The following is a 6,063-nucleotide window of genomic DNA, read 5'->3' on the forward strand; positions in this document are numbered from 1 at the left end:
GTGTTAGGAAAGGGGTCCTGAAGCCAAGAATTTTAACAAGCTCAAGAATATATGTTAGCCCTTAGTAATCAGATGAACACTCTGATCTTGAAGTTGTGTGTCAAGAATAAGTTACAATTCTTCTTCAAAAACCCTAGCAAAAATATATATGCATCCCTATGTTTATTGTAGCATTATTTACAACAGTCAAGGTATGGAAGCAGCCCAAATGTCCATCAATAGATGGATAAAGAAGATGTGGGGTGTGTGTGTGTGCGCCATATGCCAAATATATGCCATACAAATAGTATGTGTGTATTATATAAAGGAATATTACTCAGCCACAGAAAGGAATGAGATCTTTCCATTTGCAATGGCATGAATGGGTCTAGGGGGCATAATGCTAAATGAAATAAGTTAGACAAAGACACATACCGTATGCTTTCATTTGTATGTGGGATTTAAGAAACAAAACAAATGAGCAAACAAGAGACAAAAAAAATGAACTTTTTAATACAAAGAAAAAACTGGTAATTGCCAGAGGGGAGATGGGGGTGAGGGAAAGAGTGAAATAAAAGGGATTAAGGTTACACTTATGGTGATGATCACCAAGTATAGAATTATTAAATTATATTGTACATTTGAAATCAGTTTAACACTGTATGTTATCCTTCAATTAAAAAAAGTTACCATTCTTCAAAACCAACCAGAATGTCTTTATCACCTGTTAGCCTAGACTCTTCTTTAATTTGGTTATTACTTGTATCTTTTTAATGTAAGAACATTAGGATATTCACTAATATTTTTTTCATGTTTATTTTTTTTTGAGAGAGAGAGCGGGGGAGGGACATGGAGAGAAAGAGAGAGAAAATCCCAGGCAGGCTCCACTCTGTCAGCACAGAGCCAGAAGTGGGGCTCCATCTCACGAATCATGAGATCATGACCTGAGCCAGAATCCAGAGTCCAACATTTAACTGAGTCAACCAGGTGCCCCAGAGAATATTTATTACTTTAAAAGGATCAGGGAGCAGAACTGCCTAGTTATAATCAATGACTGTGTCAGATACAAGGAAACCAAGATAGCTGTCTTTATTAAGTTTGCTCCTCAGAGCTTCTCCAATCCTTTCAAAATATTTAGATTAACCCTTCATTTTTGGACACTAATAGCCTTCTTGCCTCAAGAAATTGTTCTTAAAGCAAGGTTATCAGTTCTGGACTTATGGACACACAGTTTACAGTGTGGAAGTTACAGCTACACAGTTCACAGATACAGTGAAATTAAGATTTTTTAAAAAGAAAAATCCCATGGCAAATTTGTATAGCTTTCCCTACCTAACAGATGGTTTTTTCCTCCCCTCTGATCATCTCCTTCTAGTCTTTTGAGAATCAAAGGGCATCAGTCCTGTACAGTCATTCTTTCAAGGAAAAAAAAAGTTTTGATAAATTGTTTACCTACTATATATTTCTCATTTAAAGTCTATAATTCTATAGCTTATGGTACATTATATTATTAATTATAAAAATTATGGTTATAGAGGCCCCTGGGTGGCTCAGTCAGTTAAGCCTCTGACTCTTGGTTTAGGCTCAAGTCATGATCTTGCAGTCGTGAGACTGAACCCTGCATCATACTCTGCTCTGGGCATGAAGTCTGCTTAAGATTCTCTTTCTCCCACTGCCCCCCCCCACCTCAAAAATATTATGGTTATAGATAACATAAAACTTTTCTCTTTTAACCATTGAAGTGTATAAAACAATGGCATTAATTACATTGACACTATCATGCAACCATCACCACTAACCTTTTCATCACTCTACATGGAGACTCCCATGACCATTAAACGGTAACTTCCATTCCCCCACGCCCATGAAGCCATTCTTAACTGTCCCAGGCCAAGTTTGCTACAATCTTTTAGGTACCCATGAAATTTTGCTTATGTATCTTTCAAGTTATTTACTTTTTTGTAATAAGTATACATGTTTGTTCTTCTCATGAGATTGGCTTCCCTGAGGGTATAATCATATCAGCTAAAAATAACAATTGTAGGTCCCTTTCATAATTAGTAATAATTAAGATTATTATAAAGATCAGTAAGAGAGCAGAGAGTATCTTTATCATAATAACCAGTAGACTTTCTATCCAATTGGCTGAATCTAGGTGCACAAAAGAATAAAAACTCCAATCACAGAAGATATTTAAAAAATAAAATTAAATATTCAGAAATAAAAGTGTGGTGAACAGTCTAAATTTAGAAGCAATAGAAATAGGTCACAAAGGAATTCTTCACTGCTTTAACTCTAAATATTAAATATTTCTAAAATGTTGAACAATTAATAAAATATTTTCTGTAAAACTCAGAGACTGAGTGTTAAGATGTTTGTTATATAAGAATCATCAACTAAGAAATTGAAAACGTTGACATCAAAATTAAAACAATGGGCAAAGGAAATAGATGATTTAGCTGAAATACCCTGGTACTAAAAGTCATTTAAAATAGGAAGTCTCCATTTTCGTCTGTAATATTGGCATATGTTTTTAATAGCATTTTATAATTTAACCAAAATACTTAAATTGAGGAGAGTTATCCAAGTGCAATCTTGGTGATCATTCATTCAGCTATTCGTTCACCAATCAGAAGATGGATTTTCTAAGGATCTTTCTTTCAGGCAACTAATTAGTAGCATATAATATAGGTCGTTTTTAATTTTGGCATAATTAAATATCTTATTTCAGAAGAATCTTTAACAATTATGACAAAGGTAATAGTGTAACTAGGCTTCAAGCCTTTCTGTATAAATATTAAACAGCAGTTTAATTTAATTTGTAGATCTTGTTTCTTAAGTTCCACACAGGAGTGCAATGACATGGTGTTTGTCCTTTTCTGACTGACTTATTTTATTTAGCATTATACCCTCTAGGTCCATCGATGCTGTTTTAATTTTTTTTTTTAACGTTTATTTATTTTTGAGACAGAGAGAGACAGAGCATGAACGGGGGAGGGGCAGAGAGAGAGGGAGACACAGAATCGGAAACAGGCTCCAGGCTCTGAGCCATCAGCCCAGAGCCTGACACGGGGCTCGAACTCCCGGACGGCTAGATCGTGACCTGGCTGAAGTCGGACGCTTAACTGACTGCGCCGCCCAGGTGCCCCCATCGATGCTGTTTTAAATGGCAAGATCTCATTCTTTTTTATGGCTCAGTAATATTCCATTGTGTATATGTACCACGTCTTCTGTATCCAATCATTTATCAACGGACACTTGAGTTGATGCCATATATTAGCTATATAAGTAATGTTGCAATGAATATAGGAGTACAAAGATCTTTTTGCAGTATTGTTTTTATTTTGTTTGGGTAAATACCTAGTAATGGAATTACTGGATCCTATGGTAATTTTTTTATTTTCTTGGAGAAACCTCCATATTGTTTTCTACAGCAGCTGTACCAATTGGCATCCCCACTAACAGCACATGATATGTCCTCATCAACACTTGTTATTTCCTGTATTTTTCATTGTAGCCATTCTGACAGGGTGTAAGGTGTTATGTGGAATTTAAAAAACAAAGACCAAAAACCAGACGCTTAAACACAGAGAACAAACCGGTGGTTTCCAGGAGGAAAGGGGATAGGAGGATAGGTAAGATAGATACAAGAGATTAAGAATGAACTTATTTTGATAAGCAAGGAGAAATGTATAGCATTTTTGAATCATTATATTGTACACCTGAAACACTGTGTGTTCTACTTCAATAAAAACAATAAACACATTTTCGGCTAAGCAAAAAAAAGGCAATTTAAAAAAATAGAGGAAAAAACAGGCCAATTACCAAACAGGAGTAGATTTCCAACTTTGGCTTCACCTGTATCATTTTAGGCCATGGCTAAACGTGCCTCCATGGGGCTTAGGAGACGCCTGGGACCGTAACAGATGAACAGACTTTAGTATATATGCTGCCAAAGGGAGCACAAGATGAACAGAATTTAAACTGGTGATGACATTCTCTTTAGTTACTTTGTTGTCCAAGTGAACACAATGACATTCAGTGTCAGTTAAACAAATGTTTTTTATTAAATATTTGTCTTAGTATTCTTGTTGAGGAACACTATATGCAACTTTTGTGCTTTGTGTGTTGAAAAGCTGGAATGGTGTGCTGAAATGAGAACATGTAGATTATGACCTGACGAATGAGGGGGCACATGCCACACATGTTGGATCACTAGGTAGTTCCCTCAGCATCCCAATTCCAAGTTTTTGGGGGGAGTAATAAGATCCACAGAGTCCTTTTGATTAAAGGTGCAGTTTCAATATACTCACACAAAGGAAGTAGAGTTACAGGGTTTATTCTTACAGAGAACTCCCAATTTACAGTGGTTAGATTTATGATTCTTTGACTTTATGATGGTGTAAAAGCAGTAAGCCTTCAGTAGAAACCATACTTTGGATTTTGAACTTGAAGCTTTTCCCAAGGCTAGGAATATATAATACAACACACTCTTGAGACCCTCTGCAGCAAGAGTGAACCACAGCTTATGGGCAGCCATGGGATCATGGGAGTCAACAACCCACACACTGACAATCATTCCATACATACAAGCATTCTGTTGTTCACTTTCAGTACCGTATGTGATTAAGTTACCTGAGATATTCAACATTCTTATAAAATAGGCTTTGGATTAGATGATTTTGCCCCACTGTAGGATAATAGAAGTGGTTCACATTTAGGGTGGGGTGGGTAAAGTAAGCTATGTTTTGTAGGTTACATGTATTAAATGCTTTTTGTCTTATGGTATTTATTATTTTTTTAAGTATTTTTTTTCATTTGGAGAGAGCATGCAGACAAGTGTGCAAGAGCGGGGAAGGGGTGGACAGAAAGGGAGAGAGAGAATCCCAAGCAAGCTCTGCACTGCCAGTTCACAGACTGATCTCACCAACAGTGAAATCATGACCTGGGCTGCAATTAAGAGTTGGATGTTTGACTGAGTCACCCAGGTGCCCTGGCTTATGCTATTTTTTTCTAACTTAAAATGGACTTATTGGGATATAAACCCTATTATTAGCTCAAGGAAAATCTGTACTTAGAAGTCCCAGAAGGGAAGAGGGGTAATTGAGGGGGTGGGGAGTCCTCCATCAAGTAACCAGCAAGCGGGAGATAGGAGAGCAGGGTAGCAAGCACCTATTATAAAGTGGTTGGGGTGGAGATTACTGACTTTTCATGGGCTCAAGCCTAAGTGGTTATTTTACTTTTTTAAGTTTATTTATTTTTGATAGCAAGAGAGAGACAAGGAGAGAGAGAATCTCTGTGCTGTCAGCACAAAGCCCGATGCAGGACTTCATCTCACAATCCATGAGATCATGACCTGAGGTGAAATCAAGAGTTGGATGCTTAAATGACTGAGCCGCCCAGCCACCCCTCTAAGTGGTTATTTTAAAAGGTGTCCAGGAAAAGTAAAAGGTGGACCTAGGGCAGGCACCCCAAACTCAAGTCCTTATCTAAATGTCCATACTCGTATAGAGGAGGGTTCTACTGTAAAATGTCTGAATAGCAACTCAGAAGAACAAAGTTGTTTTCCTCAAAAGTTATTTTCCTCATCACAGTTTGCTACCAAGACCAATGAGACACCCGTGTATCCTAACAGTCTTCCATACTGCTGGTGGCACTGTAAACTCTTACCTCAAGAGTATGTTTGACAGTAAGAATAAAAACGCATATGTGCTTTGGCTGATTATTTAATTCAATAATATATAATCTGGTACTTCCACCCCTAGGTATTGATCATTAAAAGTCATGTAAAATAGCTATACTCCCGTTGTCCAATATCATTGGCTCCACAAGCCATTTCACATCCTCCTGTAGAATAGTATGTGATTATAAATTATCATGAAAACTGATTAACAGTATTAAAATGTTTATACTGGGGTGCCTGTGTGGTTCAGTTCCTTAAGCATCTGACTTCGGCTCAGGTCATGATGTCATAGTTCATGGGTTCGAATCCCAGGTCAGGCTCTGTGCTGACAGCTCAGAACCTGAAACCTGCTTCTGATTAAGTGTCTCCCTCACTCTCTCTTCCCCTCCTCACTCATGCTG

Source organism: Prionailurus viverrinus, chromosome D1 (genome assembly GCF_022837055.1).
Source record: "Prionailurus viverrinus isolate Anna chromosome D1, UM_Priviv_1.0, whole genome shotgun sequence".
In the NCBI taxonomy this organism is placed as follows: domain Eukaryota; kingdom Metazoa; phylum Chordata; class Mammalia; order Carnivora; family Felidae; genus Prionailurus; species Prionailurus viverrinus.